The sequence below is a fragment of the Anticarsia gemmatalis genome, chromosome 3 (assembly GCF_050436995.1).
Source record: "Anticarsia gemmatalis isolate Benzon Research Colony breed Stoneville strain chromosome 3, ilAntGemm2 primary, whole genome shotgun sequence".
In the NCBI taxonomy this organism is placed as follows: Eukaryota; Metazoa; Arthropoda; class Insecta; order Lepidoptera; family Erebidae; genus Anticarsia; species Anticarsia gemmatalis.
Window position 1 is genome coordinate 4,882,867 of NC_134747.1, and position 15,251 is coordinate 4,898,117.

The 15,251-nt window shown below is 37.6% G+C and overlaps 1 protein-coding gene across 2 annotated transcripts in view; it reads right to left on the bottom strand.

The window, feature by feature from the left end:
- Nucleotides 1-15,251, bottom strand: part of LOC142987267 (LIM domain transcription factor LMO4) — a 145,987-nt gene that overhangs the window by 87,226 nt on the left and 43,510 nt on the right. Inside the window, exon 1 of one of the 2 annotated variants that reach the window (XM_076135919.1) lies at nt 2,503-2,827. The exons of the other annotated variant lie outside the window; for it this stretch is intronic. The gene's annotated coding sequence lies outside the window, so the exon portion shown is untranslated. Of the gene's footprint in view, nt 1-2,502; nt 2,828-15,251 lie in introns of those variants that run through there. 2 annotated transcript variants of the gene reach the window in all.

Consider the following 15,251-nt stretch of genomic DNA (forward strand, 5'->3'; position numbering starts at 1 on the left):
AGTGGCATGGTGTGCAAGCTTTATTTGCATAGTAAGCGAGTTGTTTAGTTGCTCTTTAAACGTAAGGAACTAATGTGTAGGTAGAGAGTTAGCCAAGCGGAACTGGTTATGTTCTGCTCGGTAATGTTTTACTAAGTAAAATTATCATTATCTGTTTTGAGGTTTTATATCTTTGGATTTTATCTGCGCATAAAGAAATATTATTTGCAGGATTTGTAATAAGTTATTTGATGCTGTTATGATTGAAGCAACCCTTTTTCCTATCAATTATCTACAGTAAGTATAAAACATTGGTTTAGCGAGGGTGCAGCAGAATGCATTTAATTCGTTAATAAATCAGGGTGCGGGGTGGTACGGGTTCATTAGGCTGATCGCCGCGGGCCTTCCGGGGTGTCCAGCGTCCGGCCCACTCCATGCCACGTCCTTCTGTTGCTTGATGCATTTAATTTGGCGAGGGCATTCGATGATGGATGCGTCACTAATTCCATTTGTCCATCAGCGGGGTTGTCGTTTACAAACCACTCATGCGCGAGATATCAATTTGCTTTTGTTTCATAAACTTAATCTGTTTACTCTGCAGGGATATAGCATATACCAACGTAGCTTTCCGATATTTAAAGATATCAGCAGTTATTTCCAAATCAGAATCTTTGTTAAAATAAGTAATTAATTGGCTCTCATAACTTGGGCTTATCGCTGGCATAAATTAAGGTAGATTCGCGAGGCGCCTCGTCCACGCACGTAGTGAAACTTTTAATTGCATTGAGCTCTATCACTGTCGTCAACTGGGAGTTATGAACACCCACTGAGATTGTACTCTTCCCTCCGCGCCGCACCGCTGCCGTGCTACTAACAAATAAATTTTAATCATGTAGTATAGAGAAGCCATTAAGCGCATTATAGAAAATGAAAAGCGTGACGTTATTTATAACTGTATATAAATATTATAGCAATATTATGCTTCCATTAATAATATTTTAATATAATGAAACGTTAATCTATAATAGCGTTGAAATTAAAATTCTCGGAAATATTTAGAATTTGGAGTCAACCACGAAATGAATAATGGATTAATTAGAATTTTTAAATTAAAATTGTCACCGTGTATCCGCTCTGCGGGCAGCGCAAACATAATACAATAGAGGCCAGGGCCGGACGAGAAGACTCATTAATTTAGATGATTGTACAATTATCTAAATATAAGCGGAGCGAGACGCCCACGCGGGCGCAGGGGGTACTCCAACCCGAAAACGAGGGGGGAGCGGGCACTCGTTTTTAATTAAACCGGCGATGAAATGAAGTGGTCCGTATAATATTGCTTAGACATGTTTTAAATTAATTTTAACCCGTCTTATTACGAATGATTTGATGAAATAATTTGCGCTCCCCCGCTAGTCGTAAAATTTTCTTAAACCATAATCGAGTTCACATAATGATGATCTTCATCAAATACAGTACATAGGTACATGACTACTGATCAAAGTATGGTCAGTCTGAAATCAGTGTAAGACAGTGATGTACCATCAATAGCAACAGCGACGTCAGCGTAGTGAGTGGTGGCGGCGGCGGTGTCGAGGCGGTCGGTGGCGCCCGTACGCAAGGGTTGCCTCTCTCCTTCTCTATTTGTTTTTCGTTAAGCTTTAATTAAAAGTAGGTTTATTTTAAAGAAAATTGATGTTCAAAGTAAATAAATCCTTGATGGTTTAATTATCTCTTAGTAATTGAGTTTCACCTGACGGTAAAATAATTAGTGTTGTGCTCACGAGTTGCTTATTAATTAATGATTTTAGAGATACTGTTGTACGGGGTAGTCTATTATCATCTCTCATTCGATGATAAACTTTTCAAAACTTTTGAAAAGAGATTTAATTTTCTAATCGCTAGGATCAGATGTAATTAAATCGATTCACCTTGAAACTAATTGTAATGTTTAAAGTTTGGGCAAAACAAAAGACCAGAATAAAAACTTTATTATAAACAAATATTCTTACAGTTTTGCGGAACTCGTTAAGAATTTCCGTGATTTATTAATTATTTGTTCGTGCATTTTGATTAAAAATAAACAGCATTCGCTAATAAGTGTACCCAGTTTACAACTAATTAACTACAAGGAGCATCATCCTTAAAAAAAGGAAGAATTCTGTCATTGATTAACTTTGTCATTTATCATGCTCACTTCTCATGGGTAGTCAAGTTTATTCCAGTTCTAAAACAGCCGTCAGTCTGTCATTCATCTCAAACAATCAGTGAAATAGCACGTGGTCGTGTTTGAAGTTTGCGAGCCGTCGCCGGCATCGCCGGCTGCAGCCGAAACAAGTGTCAAGCACCAACACGAACAATTATTATTTGTACTTCTAACACTACTGCTATTGTTATAATGAGCCCGACGTGTCATAGTTTATTAGTTGATGCAGTCTGTTTACAAACATGCTGCATTGCAGTTCGACGCCAAGAGCGTTCGATCGTTACATGTCCACCACCTAACTTCTTCCCAATAGTTACCTAAAGGCTTTGTCCTCTGAGGTCTGTAGGCCGCGCGTCCAGGCTTGCTGCCTCGAAGGGACCGCCGGTCTGCGGACCGGCACGATGCACCAAACAAAAAACTTAACAATAACAAAAAAAACACAATAAACGTATGAACTCAAGAAACTACACCGCCGAGCGCAGTCTCTTAACTTTTAGGTTCGACGGGATAAAAGACCGGTCACACAAAAACTTCCTTGTAAAACTTTAAAACAAAACTGTACAGAGAACTTCGAAAAAAGTAGTTATGTTTGTGGGGATCGACGACACTTCCCCGTGCGGCGTTTCGGTCGAGACTGAGCCACGCGGTCGCGCGCGGGGCCGGCGGGGGGTGCGGGGCAGGAGGCGCCGGCCCCTCACCTCCGCGGTATTATTTGATTAATTCGCCTCCCCCTTCTATACTCGGTGAGTCGTTACGACGACGGCGACGTTAAGTTTTTAAATTTCAGTGAGAGGACCGCAACCTTCACCTACTCCTTAATACTTTAATTGAATTAATTAAGATCGACGGGCGCCAACAAAGATTAGACGTTAATAAGCAAACGCTGAAGGACGGGTCCCGTTCATGGTTAATTACAGCGGCCGCGGCTGCGGTACGCTCCACTCTCGCAGGAAAAAATCCCAACTTGAAATAATGAGTATTACCTACCGAGAAACATAAGACCCGCTAATTGGTGCATTTGCATACAGAAGTAAAATAAAGTCTGAGTGAGTTATTTGACGATGTCAGATGTTCGCAAACGAGTGACGGCTGTACATGGCAACTCTGATGTAGACTGACTCACTTCAGTTCGCTCGTCAAGGCTATTTTATACATTTTGGTGCATATTAATCACTTGTGACATTTATTGAGATACTACATTATTCCACAGGAAAAACGAATAACTCATTCTGAAAATGATAGATTATGAAAGGAATAGTAACTTTTTTATTGTTTGTTGGTAAAAATCAGTTTTAACCGGATGTTGTACAATGTACATACATAATATACTATTATAATTGTCATTTGATCCACACGGTGTCAACAATCGCCTGATCATGCCGTAGGTAATTTGCATGCGAAGTTAGGCCTAAAGTTCAGCTTCAAACATTTCCTAGATAAAATTTAGAAGTTTATTTTATACTTAATTAAAAAATAATAATTTGTCTTTCATAACTGTCCAGTGTCCACCATCATCTAACCATTTCAACCATCCACTGCAACAATCGTAACAAAAAAAAACCACTATTACGCAAATAAAATATCAATTATGAGAAACGGAAGCACGTACCACGTGCATCAAAACTTAAATTAAACACCAGTTTAGCAATAGAATTGATGTCGATTAGTCGTTGACTACTGAACCCAATCCTTTAAGTTCATTTATTACGTTCCCACGGGCCGAGACTGCTAAACTAAGGTAAAGGGAATTAGTGATGCGATTCCTTCGTGCAGTTCAACCGTTTAGACTTGAATTGATTGTGAACTTTTACTTCTAATTGTTGGATGTTTTCATTCAAATTGAGATACATCAACTTTATAAAAGTACTTTTGTTCTTGTTATATGTTGTAAAGTAAAATAGTTTAGGGGGGACTGAGTGTAGAATAAATTCCCTGATGACTTGAAATACTTATCATCATCCCCTATATGAATAGTGCGAAGACTTTCAAGTTGACACTCTTACTTAATTTCAGCTTGTAATATTTTATGTTCAACCGTGCATTTTTTGCATCAATGTATTGTCAAAACCGAGTCTCGAAAGGTCTCTATAGATCACTTTTACAGTAGTTAATATGAGAAAAAATATTTTGATGTACAAAAATAACAATAGGAATATTATTCGTTTGATTTTAAAACCAACACACATCCCTACAGGAAATTCATTACACCTTATTGGTCGTGCTACAAGAAAGAGGTCGGTATTTGTGGTTAATTCAATAATTTCATGGACGGGGCATTACCGGACTAATTCGGTTTAGTCCGATCGATCAACGGCGCGGGCGCAGGTGGGCGCACAACACTACACCCGCCACACCGCACCACCGACCCGTATTATGATACACCTCTCAAACTTAGAATTTGATATCTTCTCACTTTTTACTGAAATTAATTAAATTTCGTAACCGATGTTATTTCGTACCCTAAAATTACTATTTTTTCTTAGTTTTGACATGTATCCCTTTCATCAACTCAAAAAAAAAGTTTGCCGTCAGGTAGTAAGGTACTTCGGATTAAAAAAACTTATTTATTTTTAAGTAAAATAAAATAAGATTTTGTAGATTCGTTCGCCCTAGTGTACACTCAAACCACCTATTTACGCACCCAAACAAAACGTTCATAATATACACATTTATTTGGCCACAGCTTTCATAATAAACTTTTCAAATGTTTCTGTGAACACTTAAGATCTGATAAAACATTTACCATACATCTCATAAATAAAACGGCTGAGCGTCCATAGTTTTCGTGGTACGGGGAAATCTTCGTAGTGCTCCGCTTTCAAATTAATCTTTGTTTAAAGTTAATGGCCCTTATTAATCATGGGCATTATGTCTAGATGAATATAATGTGGTAATCGGTGACTCACTTCAAAGATATCGAGGCTTTTATTACGAAAACAAATGCACCGTTACACAACCTCTTCGTTGCTCTATTAAATCAATGAGACTGTACAATTTCAACTTTGATTCCGTGTCTTAAGGTCGAAAATCAGATTGTCGCGATTTCCTAGAGGCAGGTGATTGTGTTACCAATATTAAACTTCCTAATTAATAAAGGTGAGAACACAGGTCCTGGGAATAATATAATTTTCACTATAAACTGTGTTTGAAAAAGTAGAGCCAAGTTGAGAGTTTTTTTACTATGTACGTGGCCGGCAAACTTTGTTCATTGTAATTTGGTTTTTAATTTTCTTTTTATTAATGTTTGATTATTATAACGATGTATGTAGAAAATAACAATTTTATAGTTTCCTAAGTTAAGCAATAATAAGTAAAAACTATGAAAAAGTTAATTAACTAACGAACGTTATTTAAAGTATTATTTTCGAAATCCTAAAACCAAAGAATCGAATTGACTTTTTAACTTGGCGCGGCCACTGCCGAGCTCCCAAATGGTTATTATACCTGAATAGTTTGATTGTTGAATATTTTATTACTAATAGTTTTATAATGTTATGGTATATTCACGCTCTTCTATTAGTAAGAATAGTCTATAGGTTGTAAATATAATAGCTTTATTTAAATGCACGATGGACAGCTGCATTAATTAGATAGGTTGTGTAAATATAAATATATTGTGTATAAAATTGCTTGTAAAAATAGTTTTACAGGTGTTCTACTTCCCATCGTGGCTCTCCTGCTTTTGATTGCCGGTATTCAATTCACTATTGTGTAGTGTTCGGAGTCCTGAATTTGCAAAGAATGATGATATTTGACAAAATTGGAAAATTCGCTTGAAAGCTCTGTGGTAGAGCTTTTTTGCATCATGTTGCTACCTTGCAACATTCGTTAACAGAAATCCTAAGGCAAGTATAGATTACTTTTAGTCATTAATGTTAATTGTATACATGATAGTTATCTTTTGGTTTGTAAAGGCGTTTTGTGTGTGTGCCGTTAATTTTCTAAACATCGAACGACAAAAACACCGCGAGACAACAATTTACAAACGCACACGTCTTATTTCAAGATTAGTTAAACATATTCACGTCTAAAACTGGTAACAACGAGACAAGGGTACAATTAAGGCGGTGGTACACTGCACCGGTGCAGCGGAGGGCGGGCGTCACAATGCGCCAAATGACGGCCGGTACGCAAATGAAGAATATTGTCGGCCGGAGTGAATGCTCCTTAATGACGCAGGCACGGCACGCCAGCGCCCCCGTGTGTTCGCTCTCGTCACCCACACGACATTTGCACGATTGTCCTCTGTTAATTATTGGATCATTGTCGCCGTGTCCACGTGCGCCAATCAACGTAATAGAGAGCTTTTTGTGGCTACAATTAGCTACATATTAACGGACATAATACTTTATAGTTGTCGCACTTTTGTGCCGCTTCTTCTGGTCAGTAGGAAAATTAATGTCTTTACCAATTTATATGATTGTATTTTTTGCATTCATTGTAGTTTTTACAAGCGGTATCGGAGAACATCGACAATAAACTCTACATTTCAGTTGCCATTTTATGGATTTAGAATAACATTTTGAGGTAAATTAACTTTCTAGTACTAGTCTTAGCAAAGTCTTCCTTCTAGTGCGTACGCACAATGAACCATTCTGATCTATGGGTACCTGAAATACACTAGTAAATCCATTACAAGGTCTATATTACGTTACCTAGTCTTAAAACCATTTTTAACAAGGGAAACATAAACAAAGTCAACAGCAAGTAAGTTTACACCTGTCATAACGGCTTCGACGAGTAGCTACGCTAATATGCGCTCGCGCACGTACAAGCCACGCAAAGCAACAGTTACACAAACTAACCTCAAGTGCTGTGCTCACACTACACACGCTGTCAACACGATGTGATTTGTGCACGTAACATACACTCAAGGTACCAGTGTGTCGAAGGCCTTAGAGCAGAAAAAATGTGGCTGAGTTATGAGTACTTAAGGAATTTTTGTTAAGGTTTGTTATCAAAGTCTTGAAGTAAGAAAACTATTGAATTAGGCGGTTTTGATATGTGACGGCATCTTTAAGTACACATAATATTCTCTGTATAAAACTAGTAGTTAAGATATTTGTGAGTGTTTACTGCTTTAAAGGCGTAGCCTAAAAGCTCCTAAGAGGATAGTTAATTCTATTAATCCAACTATGGATTTAACTTCTGCTGATAGTGTGATCTATAAGTCTCAGTATGAGCCTCATATTCATGAATAACTAGCTACTGCTCGCGTTGAAAGATTTCCAAGAGTAAGAAGGATCTTATATGTTAATCCATATTGTAAACAAAATACCAGCTAAATTCCGTTCAGTAGTTTTGGAGTGATTGAGAAGCAAACATCCAAACAACATTTAAAATTTCGCAACTCTAATATCTACAACAGTGGTTCCCAACCAGTGGCCTGTGGAAATCAAAATATGGTCCGCGAATGATTTTAAGACTTAAAATTTTCAGGATTATTATCACACTTTATTTTTAAGATACTTACATAGTGGTCCCTGCCAACAAGAATAATACAAAAGTGGTCCCGGACTAAGAAAAGGTTGGGATCTCCTGATCTACAAGAATTGCAAGTGTCGCAGTAATAATCACAAAATTAATTTAGCATTACAAATACTAATAGGTATTCGTGAAATCGTAAAAATCGTACTGAAATATCATATTCGTGTTAAACGAAATACAGTTGGACGTATTATGGTTATAAAGCGGGCAAGACAAACCGCGCTTGTAGTATATTACGATGGCACTAAATGTCGAACGCTGACGGTTGCCAGCTACCAAGGGACGCGGCTTTATTAAAACTACTTCCAACTTTATTAGAACTGCTTAAAGATTTACTATTGTTAGCCATTTGTAGCCTATTTTGTGTTAGAAATATGTAATGGCTTTAGTTTTTGTGTTAGTTTGAAAAAACGTTTAATTAGTCTGAGGGATAATGACAATTAGCAGCATAAGCACATTAGAGCATTTTTTTTTTAGACATACGGAAGATTGAAGAATTTGTTTGATGCAATTTCAAGATAAACTTTATTTCAATATTATATGTAGGTACCTCTATATTGTACAATGTACATATTCGTGTTTTCGACATTGAAAATATGTTTGTAGAGTATTTTTTTATTCCTAGAGATAGTCGCATTTACCACTAAAACTATACATTTTTATTAATTGAATTGATAGTGTAATAAAACTACTAAACTAATTTATCATGATAAATTGGTATCGTATATAAATCCACGCTAGTTTCTGGGGGTAATGTAGTAGTTTTCGTAAATCCGCGTTCAAGTGGGCTTGGTGCCAAATTCTTTGAAAGCACGCGTTACATTCTGATACTTCCACTTTTTCTGTTAATTATTCTTCAAATTCACAAAGTTTCTACGATTCTTACCAAAATTTTTTTGTGAACGCTATTCATAACTTTTCAAAAGTGTGTTTAAGAAAGTCCCTTTTAAACTTGAAGAAAGTTGGTGATACATAGTCAGGTGTAAAGATTTACGGTGTGCAGTTGACCCGGACCTCTGGCAAGCAAATTGCCTTCACAAAAGAAGCGTTGACGGGGACAAACCTGACCTCAACCTTGCCGGTGGTTTTATGAAAAAAAGCCTTAATTATCCGCCTCTGTTTCAATGTGTGCGGTTCTTAATTACCCTGTAGAGTTTAGGCATTATACATTCGTGTTTAGTTTCCGTTCTATAATTAAATGTCTGATTCAAAGCAAAAAACAAATAGAAATGATTTCAATTCCAGCGGAAGTTGTTAGTTATTATTTAGAAACTGGAGGATATTGTTCGATATGATCGCACTGTGAACAACTGATAGCGTTCATGGAAATGTATACATTGTTGTAGTTAGCTGGAGGATCTGGATGATGGTCATGTATTCGTATCACGAGCTGTTATTAATTGGCAAAACAAAACACAACAAAGGAGATTCCGATATCGGAAGACCAAGGACGAGGCATTCGTGGCGTCATCGAACGAGAGCGCATTACGTTCGATTGTAGGGCCAGGCACGGCCTAATTGCCAGCATTGTGTCGGCATGCAGATGTGAATGGGCTTTGATTTGGGCCCCGGGGCGCGGGGGCCGGGGCCAGGGGACAAATCGCTCGTTACGGCTGCAGGTAAACTTTCATTGAGCGTCGGAAGGCGTCGGACGTGAGAGGCGGCCGACAAAATGCCCTCGTTATTCGCCGCCGAATCACTCGCTCATTGTGCTCCGGGAAACGGTAGACGCGGTCGCCGAATCACGAAAAAGACTTTAATGAGGCGTGAGAACGTTCTAAATGAACGATTGTGCGGGGGGCTCGCTTTAATGAACGATTGATATTAAAGTGGCCCTGATTAATGCCCATTGCGTGATGTTACTCCGAGACAAAGTATCGGCGGACGCTTTGTCATATTTCCGTATGATAGAATAGATATACTCGGTTTCGGAAATTTCGGCAGTTCATCGAACCACCTGTTGCTTTGTAGAGGGTGAGAGAAAAACTGAGTGTCGGGCGAGAGGCTATCCCCCCGCGGGCCGCGCCTCGTCCCTCAAACTCCTCTGGTCCGAACTCGACACCACGCCAATTAAAACCTGACTCCTGGCGTTTTGTCATGTAGGTACGGCACGTGTTAGATTTTAGCTCTGTGTGGTATTTTAACGGAATCAATGTTCTAGAAATATTTTATAATTGGCTCTGGCGAGCGTAGCGTGCGAGCAAAGATGGGGTTATTTAGAACTTTAATGTGGGTTATTAGAGCTATTAATTAACTGAAACTTACGACGTTGAATACGTGGCTATAAAATATAGTGGCTTAATTAGACAGCACGGTGTGGTGTAGGTGCACGAGCAGCGAGCAGCGCCAGTACACGTTGCACTGTGCAAATATGTATGTGAGTAGACACCCCATCGCGTAGGACAGGTGGCGAGGGTGCCTCGGGCGCAACGGTGTAACAGTTGCTTCGCATTGCCGACATGTGCCCACTATTTGTATGTAAATTAAAAATTTAATTAACAGCTAAAAATAACAAACTTTCCATATTTTAATGACCATAAATATTAGTTGTTCCGTATTGCTAAGAACTTGTATTTAATTAAGTAGGTATGTACTATGTATTGCTTAGCCTTTCACTTCGCGACGCCAGCGGCTTCGGTTCAGCTCGGTTACTCAGCCGGTGACGTAATTTAAGGATCAATCAACAATGATTAACAATGTAAGAAATGAGGTCATACTGATTGAGCGAGTCGCTAGTGATCTTATTATTCAAACCATAAACTACCAGAATTTGAAAAATAATGACAACATTGATGTAAGTTATTCCGACGTCTTCGTTTTCCTGGAAAAAGTGAATCAAAATACTCAAGATCGAACCCACGCTCAAAAGCTTATAATTTGTTGAAACTTACAAAGGTCCCTTTTAAAAAAGAAGTAAAAAACAGGTCAAAAGTTAAAAAAATGTCGGTTGAATAATACGTCTATGTCACAATATATTAACATTTTTGGAGTGGCCCGGACTGTAAACCGGAGTCAAGTGTCTTTAACAATGTCAGCTGTTTGAAAACTCCTACGCATACATCAACAATGGCTCGGCTCGAACATGATACTTTATTCAACGAAAATACCACAACAAAAGCTCTTTTATTTAAACTAACAAAAAGTTAATGAAATTAAACGAGTCATGGTGTAATTAAAGATCCGGTAGCCGTGTGCCGGGGTGCACGAAGAGACACCGCACGTGATTTCAATATTTCATCTCAAAGGCTGCATTCACACTGCGGTCTCGGGCCTCACGCGTTCCACTCCTACAATTACGCGCTTGTGTCATATTTACAGCCCAGGTAATTGCCATTCAATTACGAGGCCAGCCCGCTGTGCATCCGAGAGAGAGGTCCGACACCTCGCCGATATCTCCGTCCCGGTCCCTCGCGGCGTGCAGCCGACCAGCCATCAATCATCGAACACCCCCCGCTGGGCGCCCGTAGGGATGGGAAACGTCACAAAGCGAGTATCTCAGTCCAACAATGCTCGATAAGTGGGCAAACGCCACGCTAAATTGATTCTCAACCGATTCAGTTTCAAATTTGTATAGCACTATTATTTTTTTAGGTTTTCCCTTAATGATGATACTGCTGACCTCTTAATGTTTTAAGGGTTATCAAAGTTGAGTCTGTAGTTAAATAAGTTATCTCACTATAAGTAGGTACGTTTTAATTAGTATGCTACTGGACCTATATACATTGAAAAAATATATAAAAACCTTTGCACAGATAGAGCCAGGTAACTTTGCAATGATAAATTAATTTATTGTTCCGACGAAGAATTTTATGCAATCATTTGATTAATAACATAACTAAGCACTAGTACTATTTGCATAAACGTTGACACTACAGGCAATTGAAGTTGTTTATTGTTTAATTGTTTAACGTATTGTAATGCCCCGTGTATAACCTTACTTGGAAAATAAATACGTATATATTCACGATTTTTTTATTTATTTAGATTTTATATTTCAATGTCAAAATTTTGTTTAGTAGTAATTTTGTATAAAATTTTAATGTAATGATGTTTGTAAATCTATTAGTAGTTATACTTTCACACAGATAAAAACCTTTATAAAACTGATATTACCCATGCGTTTTAGATTATAATGTTCGATAAAATGGCATTTTTTATAAAAGAAGGTTTTAAGACTATCGATATGTTGTTGTTCCTGTTTTCCAACCCTACGAGTGTTCAGGTATGCAATCTCGCCTTTATACCATCACCCTATTGCACTTCGGTGCTCTAGCCAATCTTTCAAATTGAGTTCAGTGCGCAACTAGTAATGTGATTTAAAACCCATAAGTTTATTATTCTGGTCCATTATTAATGTAGTTTCGTGATTAGGTTTTCGTTTAAGTGATCATTTTGTGAGTTCTCCCTCTTCGGGAAGTACTTTTAGATTGATTATTTGTAAGCTTTGTGCATTAAATGTGAATTCTATTTTTTTTATACAACGTCTCATTGGGATTGATTAAGATTGTATAAAAGCATATGTACGGAAATTAACGCGAACACGCATTTTTGCTTGGGTTGCCTGACGTTTCGGCGCAGGTTACACAGGCAGTGGTCGCAGGCTGACATGATGCATCCAAAGGTAAAATGTGTGTTCGGGTTAATTCCCGTATCCTATTATATCATAGACATACAACGCGAAAGTTTTACGTTACAAATCAATGTACGACAACCGGTTTTGTAGAGACGGTCGGTAAATTTGGAACAATAACATTGCAAGAGATCAGAATCCATACTAATATTATAAATGCGAAAGTAACTCTGTCTGTCTGTCTGCTACTCAATCACGCCTAAACTACTGAACCAATTTGCATGAAATTTAGTATGGAGATATTTTGAACCCGAGAAAGGACATAGGCTATATATCATCACGCTACGACCAAAAGGAGCAGAGTACCAGTAAAAAATGTTACAAAAACGGGGAAAATTTTCACCCATTCTCTCTTATTGGACGCAAGCGAAGTTGCGCGGGTCAGCTAGTAATATATAAAGTTCCTCAATGTGCTTGAAAACTGTTGATAACCCTTGTAGAAAAAGAACTAACCTACAAAATAAAGTATGACCTATGCTCGATTGCGAGTTGAATAATTCATATTCTAGTTTATCGCTTTTTTACATATTTGTACATGCGAATTTTTATTTCTAATGCAGAGGAAGTAACGGTCATAGTAATTAATATTCCGCTATCTTCGTGGGAACTTATAACTGATTTAAGAGCCGAGCTCATTTTATCCATGTTCTGTAATCAGAATCTATACTAATCTATACTAATATTATAAAGATGAAGAGTTTGCTTGTTTGTTTGAACGCGCTAATCTCAGGAACTACTGTTCCGATTTAAAAAAATCTTTCAGTGTTAGATAGCCCATTTATTGAGGAAGGCTATAGGCTATATACCATCACGCTACGACCAATAGGAGAGGAGTAGCAACAAAAAGATGTTACAAAAACGGGGAAAATGTTGACGCATTATATGTGACGCAAGCGAAGTTGCGCGGGTCAGCTAGTATTGTATAAATCCACATTTTCTAAGGCTCTAAATTCTCGGTGCTGTTCGTATTTCACCTCTGTTTGGATCTTTCTTGCCACCAACATACCCTGCATTTCATAGCTTTTCCACAGAGCGCAGCCGAAACTACTGAACGTTGAAATCTGGTGTGAAGCTTCCATAAGAAGTGTAGAGAAGAGGAGGAGAGGAGAACAGCTCAAAGGCAGGATTTCTGGACCCCTCTCCCCTCGAAAGTGGTGAAATTCAAAGCTATTGCCTATTCCTATAAATGAAGAAGCATTGCATTTTTAATGTTGATACTTAGATGATCTTTTTGGAAATTCATAAAAATAAAAAAATAAACGAACTATTAGTATTTATTACTCCTTACCACGCAACAAGTAAAGCAAGCCACTATATTTAATTGACTTATCTCAATCAAGAGCCTTGAACTGTTAATAATGAATATCCTAGGAACAATCGAATGACCTCAGTTAACTAAAAGGTTTAGTCTATTTCAATCAGAAGCGGAAACGATAAATCTATTCTACGACCTTTGTTTTATTGGTATTTACTTTGTGATGTAGATGGTATTCATTCTTCCTTTTTGTTTGAATAGTTATCAGCCTTACTCAGGCTTACTTACTTTTAGGTTTTGGTATGATAGATCATGAATAAAATAATGTTCAAAGCATATTTGTTACGCTTTCAGGACAAATAATAATTGATCCAATTTTTGCGAAGTTGGCATGGAGAGTCGGAGGTCTAATGTCAAACATAAATATAGGTTTTTATTTATTTTCCTAGCGAATAGATCCGCGCTTAGTGTCAATCATTATTTGTACTATACCAATAAGCATTTGAACGGTTTTAACTAGGCACAGTAGCTGGAATGATATGTTACAAGCCTTCTGAATCTCCATGCCGTGATAATATTCCTTGCCGATCTTTGTGTTGGGGGTGTGAATCTAAGTGTTGGTCACATTATCGTCTCTAAAACTAAGAATCCATAAACATAAAGTCCTTAAATTAAAACCTTTTTATTCAGTCATCACCACTTGACAACAAAAGCATCAGCATACCTCAAAATATTATGAACCAAGTTTGTCGAAAAACCACACGAGTAGCAACCCTTTCATGAATAAGAGAGAAGCTTTGGATATAATTGGATATGACAGACAATACGATTTCGGTTTGTAATAATGAACCAATTTATTTCAACTGGTAATTAAACTGATATGTTTTCAGGCTTCATTTCAAATTGTATGGTCTCCATATTACCATTTACACGTAATGTAATGGACACCTTATTAATTGAATACAATTGGCCAAGAGTGTTATAATGACCAGGGTAGGTTGATCTATGTTAAACAAAAATAAGTTAGCTAATTTTTTTTTGTAAACCGCATGTATTATCTGATACTATAAGAGAACTAACGCGAGTTTATGATAATTTTTTTTGCAAGTTACACAGGCCAGGTTGCGAATATTTTGTTTTATTAACTCACTAGCTTTTTCCCGCGACTTCGTCAGCATGGTTTGTGATTTATAGAATTTCCACACAAACTTTCATCGCCTATTTCATCCCATTGGGGGTAGAATTGATCAAGATTCTAGTCATAACATCTACCTGCCTGCCAAATTTCAGGCCGATCAGTCCCGTGGTTTGGGCTGTGTATTGATAGATCACTGTGTCAGTCAGTCAGTCACCTTTGAGTTATATATGTTTAGATTATTATACTCCATATTACTTCTGCATTTTTACTCAATAACTTACGGATGCGAATCTTCAAGAATTCTTTATGAAACTGTTAGATTAGCGACATACAAAGCAATCGACAATGATTCATTCATTCCCGTAAGGGTGTGTAGAGTTAAAGTTCGTATAACAAATATTTTAGCTATGGATTGAAATCTATGTGAGTGTGTCAGCGAAATTGGGCTATGCTCTTTTATTTTGTCCTAGTTTGAATAAACAACACTAATTGAGAGGACTCGATACGTCATGTCACTTTGACGAACGAACATTTTTAACAATAGTGTACACGCTGT